Raw genomic sequence first — 17,027 nt, 5'->3', positions numbered from 1 at the left:
TGGTTATGTGTTTTCTTTCAAATGTTTTGTTGTATGAAAACTCAACATGTATAAAGAACTGGGAAAAAGAGGATGGCAGCTTTGGGCACCTGAAGGTTAAATATGTCTATAGTCTGAGGAGGCTGAAGGGGTGGGCATAGTCTTGACCTTGTAGAGCTTCACTGTCTAATAACCACATGGGGCTATAGAGCATTTGAAATGTGCCTTGTCCAACTTGAGATGTGCTATAGTAGACTTCAAACAGTGTGAAAAACTGAACGTAAAGTATCTTCAGCTTTATTGAGACAGAATTAATATGTCACATAGTGTAAGTTTAAGCTGTACATACACACATATATTGTGAAATGATTACCACAATGAGGTCAGTTAGCACATCCATCACCTCACATAACTACTATTGTTATTTGTAGTGAGAATATTTAAGATCTACTTGAAGTATTAATTACATATTGAGATTATAATTATTTGGGATAGATTGGCTAAAATGAAATATAGTATTAATTTTATCATTTTGAACTTTTTTGAAAAAATTATGGCTACTATAAAATTTAAAATTACATATATGGCTCATAGTATATTTCCATTGTATAGTACTCTTCTAGAACCTTGACCATCAGGAATTTGGATCTTCATCTGTGGAGAAATGGCAAGGCATCCATGAGTTTTAAGTGTGGGTAAATTATGACCACTTAAAAAAAAAGAGATTACATTGAATGTAGTGTGGAGAATAGATTACAGGGGACAGGGGTTGGTGGGACAGGGGTGGCTGTCAAGAAATGGAGTAAGCGGCTTCATAGTATCCAAGTGACAGATGATAGTAACTTGATGGTGATTGGGAAAAACAGCTTTCTGTTCAGTATCTAAACAGTACGGGAGAAAATGTAAATAAAATTATGTAGAAGGTTGTCTGTCAAGGCGAATATCCAATGGAGTGTCCTTCACAAAGGAGCTGCTTAAGATTCTAGGGTCTTCTGTGTCTTAGGTGAAGACCACAGGTTACCAGGAGCACATAACACCTGTTCAGGGAAGAGCCACTTTTTAAATGGCAAATCTATACCATGCAAAATGTGACCATGGTAGATACTTGGCTTTGACCCTGAGCAGGGGGAACTATGGGAGTCTTTTGAGCACAGGAGTGACATAACCATCAAGTCATTGCATTTTAATTAGATGATGCTGGCCACTGTGTTGAGAATAGACCGAAGCGGGGACAAGGGTGGGAGAAGAAAGACCCATTTATTGAAATAAATATTGGTAGGCATCTTCATTGTTTCCAATTTTCTCTAACTTGAAGTATCTGAGAAATCAATGTGCAATACTTTATTACATCTTTCCTTTATTTTATTTTTTTAAAGTTTATTTATTTTGAGAGAGACAGAGTGTGAACAGGGGAGGGGCAGAGAGAGAGAGAGAGAGAGAGAGAGAGAGAAGGAGAGAGAGTTCCAAGCAGCCTCCATGCTCAGTGCAGAGCCTGATGCGGGGCTCAATCTCACAACTGTGAGACCATGACTTGAACCGAAATCAAGAGTTGAACTTAACCCACTGAGCCACCCAGGCACTCCTCCTTTATTTTCTTAAGATAAATTCCAAGAAGTGGAAGTCCTGGTCAATGAGGACATCTGTTATTATGGCTTTTGCCAAATTGCCTTCCAGAAAGTTGGACCCAGTTTATAATGCTGACAACTTGTGCCAGCCCTTGGCAATATTACTTATTTATTTATTTATTTATTTATTTATTTATTTTTGAGAAAGAGACAGATTGCAAGTGGGAGAGGAACAGAGAGAGAGAGAGAGAGAGAGAGAGAGAGAGAGAGAGACAGAATCCGAAGCAGGCTCCAGGTTCTGAGCTGTCAGCGCAGAGCCCAACGTGGGGCTTGAACTCACGAACCATAAGATCATGACCTCAGCCGAAGTCCGATGCTCAACTGACTGAGCCACCCAGGCGCCCCTATATTACTCTTTCTTAAACTTAATCAGTAGTTCCAAGTATGCCTTTAAAAAATTCTTATATAAATTAGACCATTTTTACCCCTATGAAACACCTCTCCCCACTATACCCTAGTTCAGCTGTTCCACTAAACTTTGGGTCAATTAGATATTCAATCCTTTCTGGTTAGTGCTAACAATTTATTGTTTTTCCTGTTCCTGAAGGTGGGAGGACCTTGTCAAATTGGAATGTTATGTAATTTCCACTTTAATATTTTTAAAGCAATTAAATGAGAAACCCAAAATAAGTATAGAAAAGCAAGTCTGAGTATTTTTATGAACTTTTGATTGGATATTAAACTTTTGATGAATTTTTAATTAAGAATCTCATAATTGCTAAAACTCTAAAGAAAACTTATTTCAGGCTGGCTTAATTATGAAGGCAGAGTAGATTTTACATTTTTTGGTTAATTTTTTTTTTTAGTTCTTCAAGATTGGCCACCAATCTTTGAGTTTTTCAGAAGGAGGCATCTTTTCCAAAGATTTTTTTTTTTTTTTTTAAGCTGAGAAGCCTTAAGCAGCAATTTAGAATTGTTTGTTGGGAGAAAAAAACGTAAAGATAAAGAAACTTCAGTATGTTTATAAATATGCATGCTTATCTTTAAGTTCTATTTCTCTTTGTTCCCTGGAGAATCACTGGGTGAAATTAATTTTAAGAGAACGTTGACCAGGCCCTTGTAAGGTTAAATTATATTGAGGAGTGCTACTGCAATTTGATTATGTTTTCATCTTTCGCATTAGTCATCTAACAAAAAGCGAAGCCCTACTTCCATATGCTGAAGAGGTCACCTAAATGGCTTGTTCAAAATTCTAATTTTTTTCCTCATGAATAATTTCCCTCAAAAGGTAACCTTTGTCTTCTATGGGCATAATAGAAATATTTATATAGAAATAGCAAGGGAAAATTATTATATTTTGTGACATTTTGAGTTGTAAAACAGAATGATGCTTCCGTACTCCACAGCTGATCTTTTCTATTTCCCAACATGGAGGTTTAGAAGAGAATCGACCTGCTATTGTAGTTGTGTCGGAGGGGAAGACACAGCTCCTATTACAGATAGGAGGAAGGGGTGCCCACAGGCGTGGTATGGTTTAGAGCTAGTCAGGAACCAAAAAGAAAGAAAAGTTGTCATAAACCTGCCCCTGATGTCTCACATCTCTGAGATTAGACAATTCCCTATGTTTAATTGGTCCTCATTGATTCTTCCAGAAATTTCTTTCTTCCTTCTAAAATCCTCCAGCTTTGCATCTTACGCCATCAGACTTTACCACCTTCGACTCTTTTCTTGTTGCGGTCATCTCCAGATGCCTGGGTCACTCTACTTCCTTGAAAACATGTATCTCCAGGCTTCCTGTCATTCTTTCCAGCACTACTTCGGCATACTTCTTGGTGATTTAAATACAGTTGATTCTCATTATTTATCATAGTTCTCTTCCGTGAAGTACCAGTGAACACTGAATTTGTGAATACTGAACCACTGCCCCTCAGGGGAAATACAGGTGTAGGTTGTTGTGAGCCTCTGGATCGATACATAACCTTGTTTTATGTATGTTTCTGTTTAAAGACACATTATTTAACCTATCTTATTGATTCATTAGCATTGAACTCACAGCCAGCAGCACTATAACTCATGCCTGAAAGAAGCTTATCTAACATGTATATTTTCTCCGTAAGGTACAGGATAGCCTTCGTGCACTTAGGAACACTAGGCAACATTTCAGCACGACTCCTGGGCCATTTTAAACAGCGAAGTCACCAACAAAAAGCACAAAAATGCAGAGAACACAGCACTAAATAGACCGTGAAAAGGACACTTGTTTACAGTATGAAAGCTGAAACGAACACCTTGTTCGACCTCAGCGATGAGAGTGTGCATTGGGCAGCTAGAGTTTCTTCCTGCTCTGCACATGTCCACGGAAGACTACTATTGCACCATCAATATCAATTTTGAGATTACACATAAATTTTAGCAAGTAGGTGAATTCACAAATACAGAATCTGCGAATTATGAGGATAGACTGCATTTATGTTAATGATCCTTCTAATAGTATGATCTCTTCATTTCTTGACCTCCTCTCTGCTAACAGCCTTGTCTGCCACACTCTTTCAGGCATGCATCCCCAAGGTCACACCAAATGTTATGAAAGGACAGTATTTGTATTCATTTTCCCCTCCCTCCCTCTGAACATTTCTTCTTAGTACAAGGTTCTGAGAGTGTCAGAACCAAAGTAAATTTTTCTTTAATGTCCCACCCTCTTTGTTATGGACTGAATGTTTGGATCCTCCCCATGTCCATATGCTGAAGCCCCAACCCTTTTGTGGCTGTATTTGGAGATGGAGCTTTTAAGGAAATAATTAAGGTTAAGTGAGGTCATAAGGTGGGGGTTGGATCCAATAGAATGACACCCCATTGCAGCCAGGAAGAGAGCTCCCACCAGAAATTGAACCCTGTTGGAAACGTGATCTTGGACCTTCTAGCTTCTAGAAGTGTGAGAAAAAACAAATGTCTGTTGTGTAAGCCACTCAGTCTATGGTATTTTGTTAATGGCAGCTTAAGCTAAGACACCCTTTTCAGGTATTTTTCTCTCTAAAAGAGCTTTCTCACTGGCCCACCTAGGTCTGTTGTCCTAAACAGGTATTCCCTACTTCAGCCTTTTCCTACCCACCATCAAAACATGTTTCTTCTGTATTCCTCAGTACTTTACTTTTCTAAAATTGGCTCACTGATAGACCAATTAGTATCAGTTAGGATTATTTTTATTATGTCTACTCAGAGTTTAATTCTAAAAATAATACATGTTTGCTTTGGAAAAATCAGAAAAATAAAAATAAAATAAAAATAATTTTAATTCTTTTTTAAAAATAATTGTTATGAATTTTATTATTTTATTATTTTTTAATTTAATTTTTTATTTTTAAAAATTTACATCCAAATTAGTTAGCATATAGTGCAACAGTGATTTCAGGAGTAGATTCCTTAGTGTCCCTTACCCATTTAGCCCATCCCCCCTCCCACACCCCCTCCAGTAATCCTCAGTTTGTTCTCCATATTTATGAGTCTCTTCTGTTTTGTCCTCCTCCCTGTTTTTATATTATTTTTGTTTCCCTTCCCTTATGTTCATCTGTTTTGTCTCTTAAAGTCCTCATATGAGTGAAGTCCTAGGATTTTTGTCTTTCTCTGACTAATTTCACTTAGCATAATACCCTCCAGTTCCATCCACATAGTTGCAAATGGAAAGATTTCATTCTTTTTGATCGCCGAGTAATACTCCATTATATATATATATATATATATATATATATATATATATATATATACCACATCTTCTTTATCCATTCATCCATCGATGGACATCTGTGCTCTTTCCATACTTTGGCTATTGCTGATAGTGCTGCTAGAAACATGGGGGTGCATGTGTCCCTTCGAAACAGCACCCCTGTATCCCGTGGATAAATGCCTAGTAGTGCCATTGCTGGGTCGTAGGGTAGTTCTATTTTTAGTTTTTTGAGGAACCTCCATACTGTTTTCCAGAGTGGCTGCACCAGCTTGCATTCCCCCAAAATAATTTTAATTCTAAGGGCACCTGGTTGGCTCAGTAGGTTGAGCGTCTGACTTAAGCTCAGGTCATGATCTCATGGTTCATGAGTTTGAGCCCCGCATCAAGCTTGCTGTTGTCAGCTCAGAGCCTGGAGTCTGCTTTGGATCCTCTGTCCCCCTCTCTCTCTGCCCCTCCCCTGCTCACACTCCCTTTCTCTCAAAAATGAATAAACATTAAAAAAAAGAATTTTAATTTGAAGTGTTGACGTTTTGATATGTTTCCTTTCAGTCTTTTTTTCTGTGAGAACTTGCCCAAGTTCTTGATTGCAAATCACATCAAGCAACTCTCATTACATTGAATAGAAAAGAAACTTATTGGTAAGCTATCAGGCAGCTCAAAGAAAACATGGGAAACTTGGAGAACCTGATTTAGACTGTTGTAGGAGGAATATGTTAAGCTGAGCCACTGGATCTTCTTTCAAGGACTCTGCAGTGGAATAGTTTGATTTGGGCCCTTCTGTTGCCATTGCTGGACGTAAATGCTGTGAGTGTACTGCTGCCCTGGACCCGGGGTGCCCTCCTGGCGCCACTGCGTGAATTCCCTGGAGCTGGGGTGCCCTCCTGGTGCCACTGGATGAATTCCAGCTGCCCCTGCTTCTTTGAGTCACTCACCCAAGATTCAAAGACTGATGTGGGAGTGTTGACTGGCCAGACTTAGTGTGCCCTTAGCCCAGAAGCCAGGGCTCAGGGAAAGCCAGGATCTCATCTTTTCTATTTGGCAGCAGGAGAGAGGAACTGTTTCCCACAAGATTCACACAGTGGCAGATTCTCTAAGTTTAGGGACAGCATGCAGATCCTGGGAAGCCCCTCCTAAAAAAAAAAAAAAAAAAGATTATAATTTATCCTTTGGCCGTATAATATTCATGTGCACCTTTATTTCCATATTAAAAACTTTTTTTAATGTTTATTCATTTTTGAGAGAGAGAGAGAGAGAGAGACAGAGCACGAGTGGGAAGGGGCAGAGAGAGAGAAGGAGACACAGAATCTGAAGCAGGCTCCAGGCTCTGAGCTGTCAGCACAGAGCCCGATGTGGGGCTTGAACTCACGAACTATGAGATCATGACCTGAGCTGAAGTCGGACGCTTAACCGACTGAGCCACCCAGGCGCCCCTCCATATTTTTATGTCACAGCAATAAAGGAACCATGTGAATTTTGCTGTCCCTACCTATACTTCTGTCCACAAGTCAGCATCTAGTATTTATAACTTCTGACTTCCCATACATATTTCAGGTCTCCTCTGCCCGCAACTTGTATCTCAGATGCTCAGTGTTTTTGCCTAGTAGAGTGACTCAAATCTTCATTCCTGATGAAATGGAACCCTTGGTGGTCTTGCTTGGATTTGCCTGTAGTAACATTTCTCTAATTTTTATCACTGGACTTGAAAATAGTAGGAGGCACCGTGAGACTTCACCTGGGTTCACTTGTACGGATCCCTGTCTGCACTGAGCTGTAGCAGCCCAGCTGACCCCTCATAGTAAGGATCCATCAGTCTGGTTGAGACAGTACCCTCCCACCTCTTTTTTTCCCCCCAGCTCAGGGGAAAGCAGAAGCTGATGTGGTAATGTGAGAGTCCAGGCTTCTCTCTAAATGAGAACCATTGTTGCAGAAAATGTACTCCTTTAGGTACTAAAGCCCTTTACAAATAATAACTCCTTTAATTCTCACAAAAATACTATGAAATTTTACATTTTACAGAGAGGAAAATGGAGGCCCAGAGAAGTTAAGTAACCTGCCCAAATGCAAGAGCTAGAAAGCAGTAGAGAGAGGATTTGGACCCAGGTTCCTGCTCAGTATGATACAGTATTTAGCATTGTTCTGTGAGATGGTGAGAAAATCATATTTCCTGCACACTGAAATGTGGGACAGAACTAGAAAAGCCCTGTGACAAGCCTGTAAGGTGTTCCTCTGTCCCTGCTAGGTAAAAGCAAAATGCTCTGGTGTTTATCTGAAAAGACACAAAAATATTTGTTAGGTCTATTACTCCATAAGCATAGGCATTTTTCTTTGTTTTGTTCACTGTAATATCCCTAGCACCTACGAAATTACCTGGAGCACTGGGTGCTCAATGCACATTTGTTTAAGAAATGAGTAAATATCAGATCCCAGGGACTGGGTTAACTTTCCCCAGTGAGAAGGGCACACTAAGAAAGCAGCTGCAATTAGAATCCCCCCCCCCCCCCCCCCAGGGAAGCTGATGTCAACCCCACATCGTCCTCTAAGCCCCCATCCTCTGCACTGGACAGACAGGAAAGTTAAGTGCGGATGTACTGAAACCACCATCCCTGCATTTCTTAGGAATTTCGTGGTCACACTAAGTGCTGTAATTCCCTCGGACATGATATTGCTCTTTATTTTTCCTTTTAAGTGAATGGGGTGACTCTCGGGGGTCCCGTTTGCCTTATTTTGCCTGTGCATCAGAGACAATATGGGGATTCTATCAGTGATAGATAAATCCTTAAAACACAGGTAAACCATCATGGGCTGAGTCCAGAGTGTCATTATGTCCACTTTAAGGCAGACTTCGACGTAGACTCAAACTCCGTTTATCACCTGAATCTTCTAAGTCTCTGATTAGTGAGTGCAGTGGTGTTAACTCAGATCCAATGTTCAGTAATCTGTGAAGAGGTATTTTCCTTTGCCCAAGGCAGTTGGGCAATACTTTGGTAAATACAGGTCCCTTGGGAAAAGATAGAAGGAAGACTGCCAATATATTTTCGTGAAATAATTTCAGGACTCTTTTTAAAGCCTCCCTGGCTTCCCTTCATTAAGGGGTTTCAGGGTCTGCGAACTGACATAGGCTCTCTATGTAGGGCAACTCTAGCAAGGACAGAGAATTACAGAGTCTTCAGGTAAGACATGAATGGGCTTATCAGATGTGGGAGGAAGGGTAGCTTGAACTGAAGATTGAGGTCCAGTAGAGTTTGGGATTTGGGTGTTTGAATTCTTGAACTCCTTCCACAATTGCAATTCTCAAGGTATACTTCCTTTATTGATGCCCTAACTTTCATATAAGGGATTTGATGAGGCTGTGATTCAATTGACATTACAGATTAACTCCCCATTAAAGTGGAGGTTTGATTTTGGGTGGTTTTATACTGCTGCTACAAAAAATAAGACATTCTTTTCCAGCACAGACATAAAAAGTCCCTAGTTTCAGTTTTTGCTTTCAGTCAAGAATTAGGGACTTCATTGTGGCATTTTCTTTCTTTAGCTTTTCTAATATTAGCCGTGTCACTCTTCAGTCCTGATTTCTCACACTGTTATATATGGCATTACCAATGTGGTCCCCCAGGGCTTGCTTTCAAACAGATACTGGAAAGGTTGTAATTTGATTAGTTGCTTTTCCACTCTGGGCAACGGATTACCCGATTTCTGTTCCTGAAAGCAGACTGCCTTTACCCCAACTCGGTTATATAATCAAGCCCAGATTCCCCTCAATTCCAGATCTGCTGTCTACAGTCCCCTCATTGTAACAGTTGCTGACCCAATGGTTCATGACATAAATTGATTTTGTTTATCCTGAGTAGAAAAGGAATTGATTGGAAGGATATCAAGTATTTCATGGAATTGATGGGAAAGCTGTTGAAACAGACTTAGAAAATGGACCAGAACCAAGGAGATCCAGACAGGTGGAGCCACAGAAAATGTCACAGACCAGGCTTTTTGGGTTCCATTGCTCCTCTCACTGGGCATTGAACGCTGCTGTCACTGACAAGATTGGAATGGATCCCAGACTTCCTTCTTGCCATCTTGTTTGGCTGAACTTAGGTCATGTGCCATGTCCTTCCTAGTTGCCTGGGTCCAGGGAAGGCAAGTACTTGGCCTTAGGTGTCTATGGGGAGGAGGCCCTATTTGTACTCAAGATTTGACAAGTGACAGATTACTCAGATATAGAATATGAACATATAGAATGACATTGGGGTTGCAACCTTGAGTAAAGGGTTAGGCCTCAGCACAGGGCTGATCCAGGCCTGCCTATAAGAATGACCTCAGAGTCTTGTTCCTTTGGAAACTGCAGTGATCAATAAACATGGAATGTTTTGCCTGTTTTGTTTGTTGTGAAACCTTGATATGGACTTCTGGACTGGGGCTGCTGGGGGTAGCATGCAGGTTTTGGGTGTGTGTCACTAGACCCATATGAAAGATTGTTGGGAAGCTAAAGCTGTGGCTTTTCTGTGTCAAGATGACCTTGGATATAGTTCTGTGGCAGCCTTGCATTTCTTGCATGGGTGTAGGGACAAAAGAAGCTGTGTACGTGGGTAGCTGTTAACCATTGTATTTGTTTCCTACGGCTACTGTATCAAACTTAGTGACTTAACATAATTTATTACTTTATAGTTTCACAAGATAGAAGTATGACATGGATCCTAATGAGCTAGATCAAAGTGTCAGCAGGTCTGTGTTCCTTTCTGAAGGCTCCATTTCCTGGAGCATCCATTTTCTGGCCTTTCTGGATTCTAGAGGCCACCTGCATTCTTTGGCCTGGTGTCCTTTCCTCCATCTTTAAAGTCAGCAGTGGGGATAGAGTCCTTCTCACATGGTATCACTCTGGTCTTCTCTTCTGCTTCCCTCTTTCACTTTTAAGGACTCCTGTGTTGACTTTAGACCCATCTGGACAATCCAGAATAATCTCCCTATTTTAAGGTCAGCTGATCATCAACTTAAATTTCATCTGCAACTTTAGTTCCCTTTTTCCCTTTAACATAGCATATTCATAGCTTCTGGAAATTAGGATGTGGACATCTTTAGGGGACTTACCACAGGTGTCCTGATAAAATGAAGGTGCTGTTTCTTGTCCTCTATCCTTCTACAAAGCTATGCACATGGAGAGTAAAGCCTGTAATGTGTCTTAAATCTGATTTTCAGTCTGAATCTGCAGTCACTGCTATGTGGATGCCCACTAGAACCACGATGTTGAGAGGGCAGACCTTTATTGGGAGTACTTTCACATGTTCAAGCACAATTTATTAAATCTCCATAGGAATCTACTGTTATTAGGAAAATGGACTAATTTTTTAATTGTGTGGCTCCCAGGATATCTTTACTTTCCCAAACCTCTGAGAATAATTCTCAGATAGGATTCTGGGCAATAGGTTTCTAGGACTCGGTAACTATTCAAATCTCCAAAGCTTCAGGACTTTTTTTTTGGTCAGCAGAAGGAGTTGAAAGCTACTGTTTTCTTTTAGAGGAAAAGTACTTTTAAAAAAACCTGTCTGATATAAATTTTAAATGAAGCCAATATGCTAGGCTGGGCTGTTGTAAAATTATTTTCATCATTGCATTCATTGTGTCAACCAGATCTTTGGCTCCAAATATGCTGTTCTCATAAAAATTTCATTTCAGCTGTCAGGGTAATCAAAATGGTTTCAAAAGCTTTCCTTGAATACTGAATTGAAATAAAATAATAAAATACACTATCAAATGCCAGATACTACAGGAGGAAGATGCCACATATAGGCAGGTTTTGCTTTTTAAAAAAGTTGATTTTATTAAGTTCTTTACTTTGATGTAATTTTGAAGTAACTATTCCTGACGTATACAATTTCAGCATAATTCAAGTGGCTTTTCAGTCCAAAATCATATTTGGGACTACATAATTAAACACACAAAATGCAGAATAATATCTCACTTATTTAAGTTGTCTTTTGATGCCACAGTTTATGTTGTATAATGGTATATTTACAGTGTATAATGTATAATTTTGTATAATGGTAATTTTGTAGTGCATGGGCAAAGAAACAAAATGATGGCTACAAGTTTTATCTTTTAAAAATCTGATACTACAGATCTCTGTTTCTAAAAAACCACAAGCTACAGATGTCTGTAAGCGACACGATGCTATTATTCTATTACAGAATAAAAATGTTGTCGAGCTTATGGATGACATAAATGTGGCAACGAGAAACAAATTTTGGAGAGAACTCCCTGAATAGTCAAAAGGCTATGCAAAATGTTATTTAAAAGAAGCTTCTGTTTCAAAACGTTACCTAGCTCAGTCACAGTAAAACCTGAAATCAGCCAAGCACATCAGGCCGGATCTTGTTGGAGACACTGTGGGGATGGAAGTCGCAGAGTTGCTGTTGAGCGAGTCGGCTCTGGAGCAGCAGGTGTGGGATGTCTTCATTCTCCGCACTCCTCTTCTTCCACGAGAGCTTGCTGACAACCTTCCCATATCCGTCCGCGAGCTTCCATCTCTGACCACTGCTGTATTTGCTCCGCAACATTTCTTCTTGCTCTTGGTGTTCATTTATTCATCCATCCTTCCTTCCGGTAATTTTTTGTGGCGTGCCACTTTATAGGAATTTAATTATAGAAGAATTGGTGAGGGTAGGAATGATCTTGATCTGTATCACTTAATCACTCAGACATAGGGAAAACTTGAGGAAAAAGTGTCTCATCTATATGTATGCATCCTGCTCTGTTATGGCAGAGTCCTGTTCTAAGGGCCAGTCTTTCCTCTTGATTAACTAGCTAATGAAAATACATAAAAGGGGACATTCTCCCCGGAGGCGATGCAGCAATGCTAGTGGCTGTAATGGAACTTGGCAGATAGGCAGGGCTTTTCCTACCAAACACATACCGTGTAAGTGGTTACCTATGAGAAGTCTGGATATGAGCTGTGCCAAAATAGTGCTCCCAGTTCAGCGGCAGCCAGGAAATGGTTCTTGCCTAAGTTCCTCTACAGTACACGGGAGGAAGAGTGCATGAATTTTCAGCTATGAGTGTCTTTCTCTGGGGTAGGGGGAGGTGAATTCATATGTATCAACCGTAGAACAGATTGCAAAAAATGGCCTCAATACTTTTCAGCTCCTCCCATCAAGAGATGAACTCTATTTTCCCTATCTTTGAAATCGAGAGTGACCTTGGGATTTGCTTTGACCAATGCACAGTGGTAGAAGTGACATCAAGTGAGTTCTGAACCTAAGCAGCAAGAGGCCATGTGGCTTCTGCTTTTGTTTGTCTGTGACCTGCCATGTGGAGGAACCCGGGCAATCTTGCTGGATGATGAAAGACATGTGGCCCTGTCATTCCAGCTTGCCAACTGCCAAACATATGAGTGAGACTACCTTAGATCATCTGCCATCTGACTCCAGACGCATGCAGAAGTCCAGCAGGGATTGACTAAACTATAGCCCCAATGAGAACAACCAACCAGCTCCCCAAATCATGAGCTAAACAAATGGCAGTTGTTTTAAACCACTGGGTTTTGGGGTGGTTGGTTACATAGCAAAAGCTAACTGATATGAGTAGTCATATGAGGTGATTTTTAATCCTATTTTATTATTTTTTAAAGTTCATTTATTTATTTTGAGAGAGTGTGTGTGAGCAGGGAAGGGGCACAAAGAGAGAGAGAGAGAGAGAGAGAGAGAGAGAGAGAGAATCCCAAGCAGGCTCTGGGCTATGAGTGCAGAGCCTGATGTGGGGCTCGATTCCATGAACCATGAGTTCATGTCCTGAACCAAAACCAAGAGTTGGACACTCAACGAACTGAGACATCCACGTACCCCTGATTTTTATCCTATTTTAAATGGGAAGGATGGGATGGATTCATCGATAGAGTGGATCAAGATCTATAAAATTTGACCCTGTGGCCTGAAGAGGAGAATAAGAAGAAAATAAGGATATGAAGATAAACATATCTAAAACTACCCATGAAACACAAATCTCTTGTCAGCATTTGCTGGGGAAAATCCAGAATGTTTGAATGGATTTGAGTATCTTAAACACACCTACTGGTATGAAAGAAGATAGCTCTGATTTTAGATAGTACTCAACTTTTGTGGCATATGTCCCAGTTCAGATCAAACTAAGATTCAGATGTTGGTGACCTTACGTGGTATCTGGTTTATATGTGTGATGTCCTTGAAGGCCATTTTTTTTTTTTCCTAAAAAGAGAGTGAGTTCTTTATAACTTTGTATAACCTGAATACAATTGGGACCCCATATGGCTCAGTCTCTGAGCAGTGTTGCTTTCAAAAAACAGGATTGTGGCAAAAAAGCATAATAGACAGTAATTCATCTACTCAGTCTCTTGAAAAAAAAATGCCAAGAGGAGAGTACATTCTTAATGTCAACAAAGCTTAAGAAGCATCTGGGGAGCCTGGGTGGCTCAGTAGGTTGAGTATCCGACTTAGTCACAGGTCATGATCTCATGGTCTGTGAGTTCGAGCCCCTCATCGGGCTTGCTGTCGGGCCTCCTGCTGTCAGTGCAGAGCCTGCTTTGGATCCTCTGTTCCCCTCTCTCAGCTCCTTCCTTGCTTGCTCTCTCCCTTTCTCTCTCAAAAATAAATAAACAACAAAGAAGCTTAAGAAGCATCTTCTTAGGGGTGCCTGAGTGGCTCAGTCAGTTAAGCGTCCGACTTCAGCCCAGGTCATGATCTCACAGTTTGTGGGTTTGAACCCTGCATCAGGCTCTGCTGTGACAGTGTGGAGCCTGTTTGGGATTCTTTCTCTCTTCCTCTCTCTTCCCCTCCCCTGCTTGTACACTCTGTGTCTCTCAAAATAAATAAATAAACTAAAAAAAGAGAAGCATCTTCTGTAGACATCTTTATTGTTCTCAAAATTTCTAGTATGCTCTGGAGTGGCATTCCTAAGAACTCTCTTTCTGGAAGTGGCTCATAAAAATATAACTTCCTGTTTTCTCTTTAGTCTTTGAAAACTCTTCTCTGAAACCAAAATGCATGGCTCTTCTGTCTCTTGACTGTGTGTCCCCACTCAAGTATATAGCTGAAAATCTCGTGTTTGTCCCTCTCATCTAAACTCTCCTCTCACCACTGTGCTGGTCCCTCGTTTACTTCTTCTTTTCCATCCCTGTGTTGTTCATGCACAGCGACACCTTCCTCAAAGGTAGCAGTCCTTGCATCTGACCCTCCATGCTACGCTGGGACCTCCCGGGTGGGTAATCTGTTTTCATTTCTTTGAGAATCATCTCATTGCCCAGATTCTACACACCCCAGGAAAGACTTGGCACTTAATTCTCAAGTTAAGATTTCTTCCCCTGTAGAAATGGAGGGACGAGTGGGAAGGGCCGAAATGTCATGTATTAATATAGCTTTATGTGAATTTGGATTGTTTAAATATGAAATAATATGATACAAACATACTTACAAAATCTCGTTTCTGGAACAAAATTCGAAATAGTGTGAACCGCTCCCTGCAAAATCAGTAACACATATGTTTCAAGCCGGTGGACTGAGTGATTTGGAAACTCTATTTATGCTATTGCCATGGTCGCTGATAAACACAACTACATGATACTGTTCTTTGTCAGTCGTATGAAAAAGTTATTCTTGAATTATAGGGGTTTGAATTCTGAAAGGTGTTCTGTGGAACACCCTAGCGTAAATAGACTTTGGTAGTCTGTCCTCTTTGCTTTTGTGCCTGAGGCAAGGGGATAGGCACTGGGAAAAACTAGGAAAGGTGGGTCAGATTTTGAACCCTCATGCGGAAAGGGGGAACCAGACACTAGATGAACTGCTTCGGGATCCAGGTGACAATGGGCATCACTGTGAAGGATGAGAGCCAGAGTGCCTACTTCTCCATGGCAGGACTGCTGTGGCATTTTCAGAATTGGCAACTCCAGGACCACGGGACACATGGTCAAGGATGTCCCAAGATGTCTGTCAGTTGTGTGAGCACTGAGGCTTCCCCTAGTGGCTGCATTAGAAAGGACATTGATGGAGTGGACTGGAAGGGAGAGAAGGACTGTGAAGATGCCAGGTCCTGACTGTGGCTGACAAGCTGACCCATGAGCACAGGAGAGGCATCCTGTAAGACCTTTAATAATATTTTGGGGTGGGAGGAGTTTTTGGAGGGTCTGCGTCTGCAGGAAGAGTTAAATGCAACAACTTTGAGATACTGATGATAGTCTGAATTTATGGACAGGTGGCTTTGACCTTGGGATTCTTATTATACCTATATGTGCCAGTATGGTGGCTTTGCTCTTTAATCTCTTTATGGGCTTGGGCTATGTACTTAACTCCCTAAACCCCTGGTTCCTCGTTTGTAGAATGGAAGCAGTAATGGCCTTAACTTTATGAGATTTTTGTGAGGATTCAATGAGCAAGGAAGGAGCTAAGCATGGTGCATAGTCAACGTTGTAAGTGCTCAGTAAATGTGAGCTATCATTATGTTGTTAACACATTCGCTGTCTTTGAAGCATACATTCTCAGTTTCATAGAACCCTTGGAATTGCTAACAAGGTTTGCTGACCAGACTACTTTGATATCATCGGTAACTTTTGGGTTTTAGATCCTTCCTGATCTTTAATGATTGATGTGGCAGGAGGACACAAGTAATGATTCCTTCTTAGGCTCAGGCCTTCTGTAAAGGGAACTGTTGTTGCAGCTGGCATTTTCTAATTTTCTGCCACATCCTTCTGGGAAAAGAGTACTTCTTACGGAGGAGAGATGATATTTTATGAAGCAAGATCAAGCCATTCTGAGAGAGGAGAAATTACCCATATGTTTTCATTCACTGACATTTTGGGAAAATTACTACAATTTGCTTTCTTCTTTATTAAATGGCAGAAAAATTCTGTAAACGCAATTAATGGAAGTATTTAATTTTAACTGTATTAAAACCAATTTTTCTGTCTCTGTTGCACTCAAAATGGCAGGTCAAATGAATCTTTGAAAGTATGACCAGGGGTTTCCATAGCAACCAGATGGGAATAAGGGAGAAGACCTAGTTCTGGGACATAGGTGGTTTTCTTCTACTTACCGAGAACCCTAGTGAATCTGTTTGTGGATGGGACCATGCCATGGCTCTCAGTGCACCCAAGTCTGGAGCTCCAAATGCTCCTTTCTACCCAAGGTGAGGCCAATGGAGGTCATAGTGACTGCTCATAGAAAAAGGACCCCAGGGAATAATAATAATACCATCGGTTGGATTATATTTTTCATTCCATAAAGTGTTTTTATTTACATTATTTTACTTAATCATGTTATCACTCTAAGGTAAGTTATTGCTATTCTAAAGGTGAGAAAACAGGTTAAGAAAGGTGAGATGGTGTGCTAGAGTCAAGTTGCAGAGCCAGGGTCTGAATCATCCAACTCCAAGACCAGCGTCCATTCCTTGGGGCCATGATATGGGTCAGAACCTTCTTCACAGGGTGTTCCCTGTTCTTCATGGCAGGGTGGGTGGTTGGAGAGAGTGAGGCTTTACCTGTGTCCTCACTGGGGGCTGTGATGGAGAGTAGGGCACAGCTTTATGTATTTCCATGACAAGCACACTTGCCAGGATGGGAGATTAATACTTTGTGGAAAAAATACACGTTGCATTTCTTCTATGGTTCCTGATTCTTTGCCTGCTGTAGTGTGGAGCCCCTCATCAGTCGTAGTAACGACAGACACTGTCTTATTGCATCTATTAACACATCCTTCCACAGTTTTCTTCAATTACACTGATTATTTCTCATTATGAGTTTATTCTTTTCTGAG

This window comes from Neofelis nebulosa, chromosome X (assembly GCF_028018385.1).
Source record: "Neofelis nebulosa isolate mNeoNeb1 chromosome X, mNeoNeb1.pri, whole genome shotgun sequence".
Taxonomy (NCBI): Eukaryota; Metazoa; Chordata; class Mammalia; order Carnivora; family Felidae; genus Neofelis; species Neofelis nebulosa.
This window is presented reverse-complemented; position numbering follows the sequence as displayed.